The sequence below is a fragment of the Ovis aries genome, chromosome 6 (assembly GCF_016772045.2).
Source record: "Ovis aries strain OAR_USU_Benz2616 breed Rambouillet chromosome 6, ARS-UI_Ramb_v3.0, whole genome shotgun sequence".
Taxonomy (NCBI): domain Eukaryota; kingdom Metazoa; phylum Chordata; class Mammalia; order Artiodactyla; family Bovidae; genus Ovis; species Ovis aries.
Genome location: NC_056059.1, coordinates 77,496,300 through 77,512,433, shown reverse-complemented (window position 1 = coordinate 77,512,433; position 16,134 = coordinate 77,496,300). Strand labels below are relative to the sequence as shown.

Genomic DNA, 16,134 nt, shown 5'->3' with positions numbered 1-16,134 from the left:
TATTTAGAATCTTGATAGCAAAATAAAAAAATAAGTTGGATATAGTTGTGAATTGGAAGACCCAGAGAATAAGGACCAAGTACCTTACCAACACAGAGAAACTAAGTAGGTGTTTTGAAAGTCACATTCACTTCAGTGACTCTAGATAGATATTGACAATAACAAACTGAAAAGATTTTCTAAACTTTGAAACATACCTACTTTTGTCATTTAATATATCTCATTAAAAATGCTTTTTCCCAATCATTTCCCAAACCATTATTATGGTTTTGTCAAATAAAAGAAATGGAAAACTGTAACCAGAAAAACAACCAAGGCTCAGTAGAGGTCAGCCACCTTGCTCAGATATAAAAAATCCAATTCTATAGAATTGCTTCTCAGGATTCTCTCCTGCCTTTGCTCCCTTGGCCTTAAGGCATTTAGAAGAAATCAAAGGTAAAGAGTGTATCAGTCTGAAGATTCTAAAGTCTAAATCCTGCCTTCTTTTCCACACCTTGTTCTTAATGCTTCATCCAAGAAACATATCTCTATAGATATTCTTAACAATTTACAATTCCTTATTGCAAAAATATAACTACTCCCAAGTATGTTAAATCATCTTAAAATATTACTTTCTCATCAGAATGCAATTTAATGTGCAAGAAATACTATTCTTGAGGTACCAAAAGGTTAGATCAGAGAAATACTGCAAGAATCATAACACAAGGAGCTTTACATGTGAAAAGCTTAAAAAATACTTGCTACAATAATTACAACAAAAATCTGGTTTAGAGTATCATAAACTCACTGGTTTTTGGAATAACATTCCCGTTTAGGAAATGTAATTCAAACAGTCCAATCTTTTTTTTTTTTTTTTCAAATAAACTGTAACTATGATTCAATGAACTCATTTACCAAACAGAAACAGACTCACAGACTTAAGAGAACAAACTTGAGAGTTACAAAGGGGGAAGGGGTGGGGAGATTGTTTGGGAATTTGGGATGGACATGTATACACTGTTGCTGTTGTTCAGTCCTAAGCTGTGCCCAATTCTTTGTCACCTCCTAGACAAGCACACCAGAATTCCCTGTTCTTTACTATCTCCCAGAGTTTGCTCAAACTCATGTCAATCCATATACTGCTACATTTAAAATAAAAAGCCTTTCCACAAAAAAGAAAAACAGAAAGCAGCTTTATTGTTTTGTCTGATAATAAAGTAGTATTTGCTACCTTTCAAAAATTTAGACATATATAAAGTCACATATGAAAATGAGTATTATCAGAAATTTCCAGAAGTATGAATTAAAATACTATTTGATATACAATATTCAAAAATATTCAATATCCTATATATCAATATGCTTATTACAAAGTGGGTCATATTATGAGACTCATCATTCTTTTTTTAATTTTCTTAAAATATATTTTGTTTTAATTTTTACAGAAATATAGTTAATTTACCATGTGGTGCTAGTTTCACATCTACCATAAAGTTATTCCATTATACATATATATAAATACCTATGTTCATTTTTAACATTCTCTTCCATTATAGGTTATTCCAAGATACTGAATATAGCTCCCTGTGTCATACAGTAGGTCCCTGTTAGTTATCTGTTTTATATATAGTAGTATGTATATTTTGGAGAAGGCAATGGCAACCCACTCCAGTGTTCTTGCCTGGAGAATCCCAGGGACAGGGGAGCCTGGTGGGCTGCCGTCTGTGGTGTCACACAGATTCAGATACGACTGAAGCGACTTAGCAGCAGCAGCAGCAGCAGCAGTATGCGTAGTTTAGGCTTCCCTGGTGGCTCAGATGGTAAAGAATCTGCCTGCAGTGTGTGAGACCTAGGTTCAATCCTTGGTTTGGGAAGACGCCCTGGAGGAGGGCATGGCAACCCACTCCAGTATTCTTGCCTGGAGAATCCCATGGACAGAGGAACCTTGGGGGCTACAGTCCATGAAGTCACAAAGGGTCAGACACAACTGAGCAACTAAGCACAGCGCATATGTATATTTTAATCCCAAACTCCAAATGTATCCCTGTCTTCCTCTTCCTTACCAGAATACTGTTTCCTATATCTCAGAGCCTATTTTTATAAATAAGTTCATTTGTATCATATTTTTAGATTTCACCTATAAACAATATCATGCGACATTGTCTTTGTCTTGTTTATTTCACTTAGTATGATAATCTCCAGGCCCACCCATGCTGTTGATTATGTCATTTTTTCATTCTTTTTTTTTTTCTGGACTAAAGCTGAGTAATATTGTGTGTGTGTGTAATATACCAGATCTTCTTTTTACATTTATCTGTCAATCAACTAAAAGCTGTTTTCTGGGTCAACTTGTTTAAATTTAACATCAAAACTTTGAATTGCTACAAAGCATTCACTAAGTGACTGTTTCACAATACATTTAATTAAGCTCTTTTGTTAGGCAAACAAAATGATTCTGATATTTGCTGTTAAAATATAGATCTTTTCATGGACTTCTGTGTTTTCTTCTACTTTAAAAAAAAGGTATACCTTTTGAATCATTAAACTATAACAAAGCTGTAATTCAGAAAGCCTATCTACTCTGAAATAGTCTTCTCAGGAAAAATAATATCAGATAACAAGAAACTATACATTGGAATGCTCACTCAGTTGTGTCCAACTCTTCACAACTCCATGAACTGTAACCCTCCACACTCCTCTGTCCATGGAATTCTCTTGGCAAGAGTACTGGAGTGAGTTGCCATTTCCTCCTACAGGGGATCTTCCCAACCCAGGGATTGAACCTGCGTCTCTTGCATCTCCTATGTTGGCAGGATTCTTTACCACTGTGCCACCTGGAAGCCCTACTTTGTAGAGGGGATTTTAATTTCACATTAATGTCTCACAAAATTACATGTTGTTTATAAGGGCAACACTGTATATAGATGGATTAGAGATAACAAACAGCACCTTATGTAGAAACCTACTTTGCTGCTGCTGCTGCTAAGTTGCCTTAGTCGTGTCCGACTGTGCGACCCAAGAGATGGCAGCCCACCAGGCTCCCCAGTCCCAGGGATTCTCCAGGCAAGAACACTGCAGTGGGTTGCCATTTCCTTCTCTAGTACATGAAAGTGAAAACTGAAAGTGAAGTCAGTCAGTCGTGTCCAACTCCTAGTGACCCCATGGACTGCAGCCTACCAGGCTCCTCCATCCATGGCATTTTCCAGGCAAGAGTACTGGATTGGGTTCCCATTGCCTTCTCCGAGAAACCTACTTTACTTCCATTAATTTGTCCTTTTTCTTAAAAATAATACCTTAAACATATTTTAGAGAGCAATACATCAAATGGTTTAAATTTTCTTTGATAGTGTTAGTGTCTCCTGGGGTGAAATTACCAACACACATTATATTCCCCATATATTTTATACTTCTCAGAATACTTCACAGGTACATTTAATACTGAACCATCAGTAACCTTCGAATACTCTGAAGTCGTTTACAAAGCTTAATTATCTTCATTTTCCAGATGAGGAAACTTTGTCCCAAAGAGGTTAAGTGACTTGGCCATAAGCATACATTTATTAAGAGAACCAATATAAGAACAACACATTTAATATTAATCTTGTAAAGCCAAGAGCTTCTGTCACAAGGTAAAGAAGAAAGGGAAGATGGGATAAAATAAATAATAGATGGAAAATGAGGCAAAAAACAAAACAAACAAAAAACATCAGCAGAAACCTCTTAAGTTCTCAAACCGGAATATAAGGCCATAACGAGACATGATAAAGTCAGTCACAGCAGATAATTCTATTACTCAGGCACACATAGAATCACAGGTATGACTTCAGATATCATTAAGTTCAGCCTTACAGAAATGAAGGGCCAGCTCTAATGTTTTAGGCCTGACCTTAAATGTCATCCCTTTAAAGATGCTTTCTTTGCTCACCCTCTCAACAACCTCTGCTATTATGCCATTTGTATAAGGTGTTCAGTAAATGTACTCTGAGCAGATGAACCGGAAGACAGTCGGCTTGCTAATACAAAACACAGGATCTAATTCAGGGAAACAAATATTTTTACTTAATAAACACAAAACAAAAGCCCACTCAGAAATGTCAATGAATACCCAGTTTTCAATGCAACAGTTTACTTGTGTACCAGTAAACTAAGTTTCAGAAGTGATACATTTTTGGCTTCAAGACAGCCCAAATAGATCTATATTTTAAAAGGAACTGCCTCTAAGCTGAAATATTACAACTTCCATTATCAAATAAAGCAATACTTTTTTTGAAACCAGTCTAGACAAACAGAATCTGCTGGAGTCTGAAATATTTTTCTTTTATGATCATGAACAGACATGGAGCAGCAACAAACTTAAGGCACTAAATTGTAGCCACATAAGGACTTTATTATTAAAGGAGTCTTGTTCAATGTGAATTAAGAGTTGGCATGTCTGTATACAAATGAACTAAAACCTGTGGTATATCAGAATGATACTGTACATGCTCATATCTGGTCCTTTTGTATATGGATTCAAAACCATTTCTTACCAATGAAGTGCTTCATTTTCCCTTCAAAATACCACTGCAATGTTTCCTAAGATATTTTGCAATTTTATGTCACATATCATATTTTCACTTCTGAACCCGACCAGATATACTATAAGAAATGTTTCAATAGTCTTAGAAAAGCTAAAATTCAATTTGCTACTAGCTCATTATCTTTGCACAGAACTCCAGAGTTTTGATCTGACGAAAAAATTCCCTTGAGAAAAAAATACTTTTAGATCTTAGTTGCATGTTGTGGGGCAAGAGAAAGGGCAGATGAAAGAGACCATTTTTTTCAGAATATAAACATGATTCATGGTGTAACCCCAGGCAGCCAAACTCAGCTACCGTTAAAAAATAAATGAAAGGATCAGCTGTGTCTCAGTTGAAAATTTTCAAGTATAAAGATCTAGGGGAAACATTACCCAATTTTACTTTAATCTGTTCTCTTAATTTCCTAACCAGCCTCTTGAAAATTGTTGACTGCTCACAGCCACAAACCCTTACAACTGAGAATTTACCCCACAGGTATAAATTCTTGGCTGGCTTCCCTCATGGAATTAACCCATCACTGCTTCTTCTATAGGTCTGAGGGTATACCTATTTTATTCTGAGTGTTCCCTCTTAACTTTTGCATTGCATAGGAACAATAGAATCATTTATAGTGCAATGGAACTGAACAAAACATTTTGACATGTATTTATTTCATTTAATTCTCACAACAGTCTTTGCTGGTACATAGGATAGATATTCAGAGAAGGCAATGGCACCCCACTCCAGTACTCTTGCCTGGAAAATCCTATGGACGGAGGAGCTTGGTAGGCTGCAGTCCATGGGGTCGCTTAAGAGTCGGATACGACTGAGCGACTTCACTTTCAGTTTTCACTTTCATGCATTGGAGAAAGAAATGGCAACACCCTCCAGTGTTCTTGCCTGGAGAATCCCAGGGACGGGAGAGCCTGGTGGGCTGCCATCTATGGGGTCGCACAGAGTTGGACACGACTGAAGTGACTTAGCAGCAGCAGCAGCAGGATAGATATTATTATCCTATTTTTGTAAATGAGAAGTGGATTTCAGGAAGGTGAAGTAAATTGCTCTGAACAACACAGCTGGTAAGGTGTGGCTGTGGGACTGGAATTAAGATCTTGAGACTCTCTATTTAAAGATTCTTTCCACTACATCCCTGTGATTTTAGATTCTGGATTCTATTGAAATTCTATGCCAAGATGTTGGCTCTTATCTAAGTAACTGAAAATTTGACCGAAATGGCATTCATAGTTTTTAAAAATGCCATAACTTAACAAGAAAGTGAAACAGAATTAATTTTGATGTGTGTCTACCTAGATCTTGTCACATGCTAGGTGCTTTCTATGTTACCCACATTCATCAAGATAAATCAACATCAACCCCTGCTGAACTACTTTAATCCATGTGCTATTCTAAGATTCACAGGCATAATTCTAACCCATATCATTCACTCCTATCATATCACCCACAAAATATAGAACTTGAGGCTCAAGAAGTTAAATGACTTATTTTTCCCAAAATTGCACATCCATTATATGGCAATATCAGAAACTGAAATCAGGTTGCTGGTTCTAGTAAAGTTTGAGTAAATAAAATGTATATGTTATAAACTCCACCCATAGGAAGCCAGAAATGATCAAAAAACACTTGCTGAAAGTCCAGACATTATTTTTTAATAATAGCTACATTAAAAAAGAAAAAAAAAGCATTTCAACTTATTTAGTCCTTCAGTTTCCAGTTTCTTTCACAAGTCATTTGACTCTCACAACAGTATCTACTATGTATAGCATGTGTATTGGTTATATCTGTTATATATATTACCTATTATTGCAAATTATGTGCATACCAGTATCTACTGGGTTGGCCAAAAACTGTATTTGCATTTATCTATGTTGTCTTACAGAAAAATCTGGATGAACTTTTTGTCTAATCCAATATTATGTATATTATCCCTATTTTATAGATGAGTACACTGTCATTTTAAAAAGTTAAGTAATAAGCTTAAGATTTGATGGTTAAAAATTTTTAGAAAAAAATAAAATGCAGGCTTTTTCTAAATTTGAGATATCTTTCTACTAACATATCAGCTTGAAAAAAGAATAGAGAAAACTGTCTAAATAAGGAAAATAGGCATATTAACATAAAATAAAGTTCAGAACTTAGTTATACATTATCATCTAACTTGATTAAAAGGAATTATAAATGAACAGCAAGAATTCTAAAATCTATGATATAAAATAGTCTTTTAAACACATCTGTGGAAACTCCACTAAAGAATGAACTACTTCATATAGCCCAGAAAGCCAAAAACAAAAAAATAAATACAATCAAAATATGACCTGTAAAATCATGACTACATGGAATTTACTAAAGCCACATATTGTAGAACTGAGTGCCATTCTTTTAAGTTTGAAAGAGGTAAATACATAACAAACAAAAAGACATATTCTCTACACTGAAACCATTAAATGTGAACCCAAGAAGTTGTATGGACTGAAATGATAAATGGCTTTAAAATGTCTAAATTTATGGATGATTTGCCTTTAACGGACTTGGTCAGGAAAGCTCTAAATTTAAGATAAGGAAAGAACCCTCTGTTGTGGACAGTAACATTTTAAGATGTTAAAAATCATATATTCCTTTCTGCCCAACATCATGACCTTTATTGAAATAGATTGTTTTGCTGAATAAGGTAATCAACTTTTTTTCTCAGTCTTTGCCCCCAGGTACCTACTCCTCATTTAGCAGAATAACTCCCATCTTTCTGTTTTGGGCACACACTCTTCTATCATGAACTCTGATGGCAGCTTATTGTCTTTTCCCTAACATCTGTCTTTGGCCTGTGGAACAGTCTCAGGCCTTTTGCTTAAAGAAAAAATGTAGAGACACAAATGGCTACTTCTTAAATCCTTATTTAGTTTTCTACTTCTACTTTTAAGAGAATCAATACATTCAACAGAGTGTCCCCTGAGGCCAACAGACATCGCTTTTATTTTAGATACGTAAGTACCTGAATGCCCATCCTGATCTGTCTAGACATGGTTCAAACACAAGGCCCTGCAGGAACCAGGCAGGTTGTTTAAATGAGTCAAGTGGACAGGGCAGAAGCAAAGAGAAGTAGTGAAAACTCAAGTACACTAAAGCCCACATGCTCCTCAACAGGGATCTCATTAAAATCTGTAAAGAGCACTTAGAGACAAGTTTTGCAGACAGGGTAGACCCTGCAGGACATTCTGTGATGCCTGAAGAAAAGAAAAGAACCAGAGACTTGGTATTTCCTTTCAGATAACACAGTGACAGGATAGCAGACCCTTTATCAATATGAACTTGTATATGCACACCCTGAGAAATTAGAAGCAAATACCCTTCAACTGGTACAGATGCTCTTGAAAAAAATAGTTATTACTAAAAGGTACTTTTTGTTGTTAGTGAAGAATGTATTTTGTTAGGTATAACACAGCACAGGCACTATTCAAAGTTGATAAAGGTAAAACTCCTACCTTCCGATAAACTTGTAGTGTCACAGAGAAGATAGTTATCTGATAATGCAAGGTAGTGAAGTTTAGGCTTAAGTAGTACAGCAGCCAATACTGACAGAAAGGAATAAACACTTAGTTCCAGCAGTATGAAGAGTATGTAGTTTGTGGGACAATACGGACATAGATTTACCCCATCCTCTGAAGGCTAAGGACCAGGGTGAAGTTGAATACAGTCACACATGTGGCCCTAAACCATATAATGACCCTTATTTAAAACCTCCTTTGGGTGGCAGTAATGATCTTGCAGTCTATCAATGAATCAAATCAACATGGTGTACACCTTAAAATTACATAATGTTTTATGCAAATTACATCTTAATAAAGCTGGAGGAAAAAAAAAAGTCTGAAGGTTAAAATTGTCCTAATTTTAATTCTAGACCAATGTCTTCCAGGAAAGAGCCCAGAAAAAGAAACTGACTTATTCAAAGTCACAAAACAAGTGAGGGGCAAAGCCAGGAACCAATTTCTAAGTGTCCATCTTGCATTCTTCCCTAAACAGCACTGTACTTATGATAACAAAATAAACATACAGAGAAGACAGATTATGAACCCTAAACATGTTAGTTTTTAAATCATTCATTTTGATAAATACAGTCATTCATTCAACACATTTGCTGAGGAGTTCTAGGCTAGACCCTGGGTTTAAGTGGCTAAACACAACATAAACAGTCCTGCCCTCATGGAAAGGCAGTACCCTGGGGAATTAGATGTCTACAACTTGGAGCCAATGTAGTTGAAAGCTTGTAACATATTCGTCCCTTCTCATCTTCCACTAATGGGATACAGTTTAAAACTCTTCAATTTCATAGTGGAGATAGCAGTCTCTCCTGTGGTTTATATAATAATGCCAGCATTTATCATTTTTATATTTGCTCATTAAACTGCTAGAGACTCTTCATGTTGAAAGGTAGGAGAAAACCACTCCTGCCAGAACTCTGTCATCAAATATTTCTGACATCCACACTTTAACTTTTTTTTGCCAAACCTTTCCAAATTATAGAAACTTTCCTCTAATATCGCTACATATGCACTTTAAAGTTTCTTAATTTCTCTTTATTATGTTGCATGTAGATTCTCGTTTTACTAAAAAGATGAAGGTTATTTTAGGATCTTTTATTGTAGTCAAGACTGCTGACGACAATAGATTATATGGAAACAGTTACGGTTTTCACAATTTTTAAAACCACTAAAATATATTACATCAGTTTATCTTAAAATGGCATTCTTTATGCCTAGGAACAGATATGTTTGTAGGAGGAAATACATTTAAAATATATATTAGGTAAATAACAAAGAACCATTTAAGACTTGCACCACAAATTCCATTTGGGGGAACAGACGTTAGTTAACAGCAAAGGTATTGTTTAAAACCTCTAAATGCTTTTATTATATGCAGCTGTGAATTGGTAAAATTGAAATTGTGAGTGTGGCAGCCATTCTCCTCTCAAATGCCTCATGGTGAAGGGTGGGGAATGGGTCATAAACAAACATTTTACCACAGCTTTTATAAAACTACACTTCCATTTTCTAACACCACCTCTCTTTTTTTTTCTTTGTCTTTTAACATTGACTAAGAAACAGATGGAAGTAATTCAAAGACACAAAGTATGTCACAAAGTCTTTTCCATACAAGCATATTTTTCAGCAAATACAGGACTTTTGTATAATTCTGCAAAAACAGCTGGGTGGACAGGCATATGGGAGGCAAAAGTGTCAGCTCTGCCACTCATATGGAGGCAAAGTCATGAATCCAGCTTTCTCTATACACAGCACACGGGTCTTAGTGCTGCCTTGCCTCTGCCAATTGTAGAAAGACAACATACTGCACAATTTCCTCCAAATATGATACTTAGGAAAGAGAGGTTTGGACTAATGACAGTGGTCATACTTAAATATTTATGTTCCTTTCCAAATTAAATAAATTCAACAAAGGAAACTAAAATCTGGCCCTGAGTGCATCAACATGTGTCCTTACTCTATTAAAAACAACTTCAGCAAACAAAACAATAAGTGAGTTATACCAGAAACTGTACTAAGCATTTACACGCACCATCTACCTCATTTCAGCCCAACCCCACCCCCAAAAGTACTTTTTAGCATTAAGCTCAGTCACTCAGTCATGTCCGACTCTCTGCAACCCGATGGACGGCAGCATGCCAGGTCTCCCTGTCCATCACAAACTCCCGGAGTATATTCAAACTCATATCCATTGAGTTGGTGATGCTATACAACCATCTCATCCTCTGTCGTTCCCTTCTCCTCTTGCCTTCAATCTTTCCCAGCATCAGGGTCTTTTCAAATGAGTCAGTTCTTCATATCAGGTGGCCAAAGTATTGAAGCTTCAGCTTTAGCATCACTCCTTCCAATGAATATTCAGGACGGATTTCCTTAAGGATGGACTGCTTTGATCTCCTTGCTGTCCAAGGGACTCTCAAGAGTCTTCTCCAACACCAAAGTTCAAAAGCATTGGTTCTTCAGTGCTCAGCTTTCTTTATAGTCCAACTCTCACATTCACACATGACTACTGGAAAAACCATAGCTTTGAATAGACGGGCCTTTGTTGGTAAAATAATGTCTGCTTTTTAAGAAGCTGCCTAGGTTGGTCATAACTTTTCTTACAAGGAGCAAGCGTCTTTTAATTTCATGTCTGCAGACATCATCTGCAGTGATTTTGGAGCCCCCCAAAATAAAGTCTGTCACTGTTTCCACCGTTTCCCCATTTATTTCCCATGAAGTAATGGTGACTCTAGCCATGAAATTAAAAGATGCTTACTCCTTGGAAGAAAAGTTATGACCAACCTAGACAGCATATTAAAAAGCAGAGACATTACTTTGCCAACTAAGGTCCGTCTAGTCAAGGCTATGGTTTTTCCTGTGGTCATGTATGGATGTGAGAGTTGGACTGTGAAGAAGGCTGAGCGCCAAAGAATTGATGCTTTTGAACTGTGGTGTTGGAGAAGACTCTTGAGAGTCCCTTGGACTGCAAGGAGATCCAACCAGTCCATTCTGAAGGAGATCAGCCCTGGGATTTCTTTGGAAGGAATGATGCTAAAGCTGAAACTCCAGTACTTTGGCCACCTCATGTGAAGAGTTGACTCACTGGAAAAGACTCTGATGCTGGGAGGGATTGGGGGCAGGAGGAGAAGGGGACGACCCAGGATGAGATGGCTAGATGGTATCACGGACTCGATGGATGTGAGTCTGAGTGAACTCCGGGAGTTGGTGATGGACAGGGAGGCCTGGCATGCTGCGATTCATGGGGTCACAAAAAGTCAGACACGGCTGAGCGACTGAACTGAACTGAATGGGACCAGATGTCATGATCATAATATTCTGAATGTTGAGTTCTAAACCAACATTTTCACTCTCCTCTTTCACTTTCATCAAGAGGGTCTTTGCTTCTTCGCTATCTACCGTAAGGATGGTGTCATCTGCATATCTGAGGTTATTGATATTTCTCCCACAATCTTGACTCCAGTTTGTGCTTCATCCAGCCAAGCATTTCTCATGATGTACTGGAATATAAGTTAAATAAGCAGGGTGACAATGTACAGCCTTGACATACTCCTTTCCCTATTTGGAACCAGTCTGCTGTTCCATGTCCAGTTCTAACTTTTGCTTGGTCAGGTAGCCTGATATTCTCAGCTCTCAAAGAATTTGTCAGAGTTTGTTGTGGTACACACAGTCAAAGGCTTTGGTGTCGTCAATAAAGGAGAAGTACACATTTTTCTGTAACTCTCTTGCTTTTTCAATGATCCAAGCGATGTTGGCAATTTGAACTCTGGCTCATCTACCCTTTCTAAAATCAGCTTAAACATCTGGAAGTTCATGGTTCATGTACTGCTGAAGCCTGGCTTGGAGAATTCTGAGCATTACTTTACTAGCATGTGAGATGAGTGCAATTGTGCGGTAGTTTGAGCATCCTTTGGCATTACCTTTCTTTGGGATTGGAATGAAAACTGACCTTTCCAATCCTGTGGCCACTGCTGAGTTTTCCAAATTTGCTGGCATATTGAGTGTAGCACTTTCACAGCATCATCTTTTAGTTTGAAATAGCTCAACTAGAATTTCATCACCTCCATGAGCTTTGTTCATAGTGATGCTTCCTAAGGCCCACTTGACTTCACATTCCAGGATATCTGGCTCTAGGTGAGTGATCAATCCATCGTGATCATCTGGGTCATGAAGATCTTTTTTGTATAGTTCTTCTGTGTTTTATTGCCACCTCTTCTTAATATTGTCTGCTTCTGTTAGGTCCATACCATTTCCATCCTATATTGAGCCCATCTTTTCAAGAGAAGTTCCCTTGGTATCTCTAATTTTCTTGAAGAGTTCTCTAGTCTCCCATTCTGTTGTTTTCCTCTCTTTCTTTGCACTTACCATTGAGGAATGCGTTCTCATCTCTCCTTGCTATTCTTTGGAACTCTGCATTCGAATGGGTATATCTTTCCTTTTCTCCTTTGCCTTTCACTTCTCTTCTATTCACAGCTATTTGAAAGGCCACATCAGCAACCATTGTGCCTTTTTGTGTTTCCTTTCCTAGGTGTTGGTCTTGATCCCTGCCTCCTGTACAATGTCAGGAACCTCCAACCATAATTCTTCAGGCACTCAGTCTATCAGGTCTAATCACTTGAATCTATTTCTCACTTCCACTGTATAATCATAGGGGATTTGATTTAGGTCATACCTGAATGCTCTAGTGGTTTCCCCACTTTCTTCAATTTAAGTATGAATTTGGCAATAAGGAGTTCATGGTCTGTGCCACAGTCAGGTCCTAGTCTTGCTTTTGCTAACTGTATAGAATTTCTCCATCTTTGGATGCAGAGAATATAATCATTCAGACTTTGGTATTGAGCATCTTATGCTCAGTGTCCATGTGATGTTCATGTGTAGAATCTTTTCTTGTGTTGTTGGAAGAGGATGTTTGCTATGACCAGTGTGTTCTCTTGGCAAAACTCTATCATCCTTTGCCCTGCTTCATTCTGTACTCCAAGGCCAGATTTGCCTGTTACTCCAGGTGTTTCTTGACTTCCTACTTTTGCATTCCAGTCCCCTATAATGTAAAGGACATCTTTTTGGGGTGTTAGTTCTAGAAGGTCTTGTAGGACTTCAAAGAACCATTCAACTTTAGCTTCTTCAGCATTACTGGTCGGGGCATAGACTTGGATTACTGTGATATTGAACAGTTTGCCTTGGAAATGAACAGAGATCATTCTGTCATTTTTGAGATTGCATCCAAGTACTGAATTTCAGACTCTTTTGTTTAGTATAATGGATACTCCATTTCTTCTAAGGGATTCCTGCCTACGGTAGTAGATATAATGGTCATCTGAGTTAAATTCACCCATTCTAGTCTATTTTAGTTCACTGATTCCTAAAACATTGATGTTCACTCTTGCCACCTCCTGTTTGACCACTTCCACTTTGCCTTCATTCATGGACCTAACATTCTAGGTTCCTATTCAATACTGTTCTTTACAGCATTGGACTTTAATTCTGCCAGCAGTCACATCCACAACTGGGTATTGTTTTTCCTTTGGCTCCATCTCTTCATTCTTTCTGGAGTTATTTCTCTACTTATCTACAGTAGCATATGGGGCACCTACCAACCTGGGGAGTTCATCTTTCAGTGTCCTATCTTTTTCCCTTATCATACTGTTCATGGGGTTCTCAAGTCAAGAATACTGAAGTGGTTTGCCATTCCCCTCTCCATTCCAGCCCCATGTCCTGCCAAAAGTAGTTTTCCTCATTATCTTCTATATATTGCTGAGGATATTGAGACTTGAGACAGTAACTTACTCAAACAGCTAGCATGTATGGGAAGGAAGCAAATCTAGACAGCAGACAATAGAATTCAAAATATATTATTGGATTGACCAGAAAATTTGGTTGGGTTTTTCCATAAGATGTTATGGAACTTTTTTGTCAACCCAAAAAATCACTCCAGAACACTACATAATAGTTTAGAGCAAAGTTTTATCTATTTTCAACTTACTGTCTATGAAGAATATACTTTATACATATACAGCAGTCTGAATGCTCTTCGATGGGCATTTGATTACACAAAATTTTCCTAATTTACTTTTTTTTTTTTTAGTTTTTTATTTTTAAAATTTTAAAATCTTTAATTTTTACATGCGTTCCCAAACATGAACCCCCCTCCCACCTCCCTCCCCATAACATCTCTCTGGGTCATCCCCATGCACCAGCCCCAAGCATGCTGCATCCTGCGTCAGACATAGACTGGCGATTCAATTCTTACATGACAGCATACATGTTAGAATGCCATTCTCCCAAATCATCCCACCCTCTCCCTCTCCCTCTGAGTCCAAAAGTCATGAAGAGTCCTATCTTACTACTATCAAAATAAATTCAATATGACTGACAGTTAAAGTTATTCAAAACCTACTTTTCATTCTAAGTATTAATTAGGATTATAGCCATATCCAGGAGAAGGCAGTGGCACCCCACTCCAGTACTCTTGCCTGGAAAATCCCATGGATAGAGGAGCCTGGCAGGCTGCAGTCCATGGGATCGTGAAGAGTCGGACACGACTGAGCAATGTCACTTTCACTTTTCTCTTTCCTGCATTGGAGAAGGAAACGGCAACCCACTCCAGTGTTCTTGCCTGGAAAATCCCAGGGATGGGGGAGCCTGGTGGGCTGCCGTCTATGGGGTCGCACAGAGTCGGACACTACTGAAGCGACTTAGCAGCAGCAGCAGCATAGCCATATCCATGTTGGTTTTAGTTACCATCTCATCTTCAAAGTCTGTAGAAGCCAGACTTCAAAATCTGTAGTATTCTCACTAGCTGTGTATCCCAAGCTGTTTGGGGAAATGTTAGAACAGGTTTTTCGGTTTTTATTTCATGAAAATCATGACTACATTGTTTTCTAATTTTAAAAGGCTGTTCAAAAGTAAAATCTATCCAAAGCCCTCATTACACAGAATGCAAGGCTTATACAGATATTTGATTTATACACATGAACGCAACATTAATCTTACCAATGAATTACTTTAATTTCATTTGAAAAGTGTAAGTTATTACCCTACCTCCCCCTTTTTTTTAGATTCACTCTCTTTGCTTATTTTTAAATCATGACTTCTGAACATACTTCTGCTTCTAGGCATAGTTTTTTCATTAACATTTTAAGTTTGTCACAGAAATCAAAAAAATGAACACAACAGTTTTAAACTTAGTATCATAAAACCATATCATTTTCAAAACTCTAGAAGCTCTATTTTAACATAAGCACTAATTTATATGAGAAAATTAAATGTTTTAGTGTCCTATGAGACACTGTTACTTAGAGAAATCAGATGTTCCAAATAATTCCCACATATTCAAATTACCTGGAATTGACTGAATTAGTTCTTGTATTTGAAGATCTCAAAATATCAAGCACTTAAAAAACAATGTATTTTCACCTCTAATGGTAAATTTAATATGCACTGAAAAGTCCTTTGTTATTGGACACATCACTTTCTTCCCTATGGCTTTGCATTAAACGTCACACAAATGAACAGCAAGAATTCAGAATTAGATGGATCTATATCACCCTTTCATTCTCTACTGAGAATGAACATCTATGAAAAGGAAACCCTTCTACCATTTAGCTTAAACAGAAGCAAGAGAAGTTCATGACATCTGAAAATCTACCTCTTCCAATGATAACTGACATTTTCCTCTGTCCCAGTTCTGAGAAAGGTCACTTGCACATTAATTCTGGGTTGGCCTTGATTGCTGCTTCTGAATAATCTGAAGCTCAAAAGCAGTGAATACTCTCCCATAAATTAGTTAGCTGTGGGATGCAGTGCAGCTGCCTTCAGCAAAGAGTTCAGAGAAGAGTAGGCTTCTCTGTTTCCTTATCCATTTCTGATTTTAGTAATTTACTTTCTTTTCTTAAATGCCACAAAATCAGTCGTAGGAAGACCTGCTTCACTCTGATGTGTATATGGAAGTGATATGGACATAAGATAGATTGTATTTCACAAACTTTTCCCATTTATTTAAATACCTGAAATAATAACAAAACCTAAACAATACTTACTCTGAGAAACCA

General features: G+C 37.3%; 1 protein-coding gene across 24 annotated transcripts in view; it reads right to left on the bottom strand.

The window, feature by feature from the left end:
- Window positions 1-16,134, bottom strand: part of ADGRL3 (adhesion G protein-coupled receptor L3) — a 941,652-nt gene that overhangs the window by 844,710 nt on the left and 80,808 nt on the right. The window lies entirely within an intron of this gene.